The following is a 255-nucleotide window of genomic DNA, read 5'->3' on the forward strand; positions in this document are numbered from 1 at the left end:
TACCCTTCCCCGTCTTTATATGGGGTCGACGTTTTTGTTGAGTTGCCTCCAGGCCCTCCTTCTCCCGCCTCGTCCGCCGTCAGTCGCTTCTCTCTCAGATCGTCTCTCACACGATCCATCCACCTTCTCCTCTGTCTCCCCCCCCCCCCCTCTCGCAGCATCCACTCCCATATTCATCGCTCTTCTGTCCGCATACTCTTCCGCCCTCACATGCCCGTACCATCTTTTCTCTTGTATTTTTGATACCTCTATCAT

At 54.5% G+C, this 255-nt stretch overlaps 1 protein-coding gene across 1 annotated transcript in view; it reads left to right on the plus strand.

Annotated features, from left to right (window-relative positions):
- LOC119585493 overlaps positions 1–255 on the plus strand; it is a 2790-nt gene that overhangs the window by 831 nt on the left and 1704 nt on the right. The gene's annotated exons all lie outside the window — the stretch shown is intronic.

This window comes from Penaeus monodon, chromosome 19, assembly GCF_015228065.2.
Source record: "Penaeus monodon isolate SGIC_2016 chromosome 19, NSTDA_Pmon_1, whole genome shotgun sequence".
Taxonomy (NCBI): Eukaryota; Metazoa; Arthropoda; class Malacostraca; order Decapoda; family Penaeidae; genus Penaeus; species Penaeus monodon.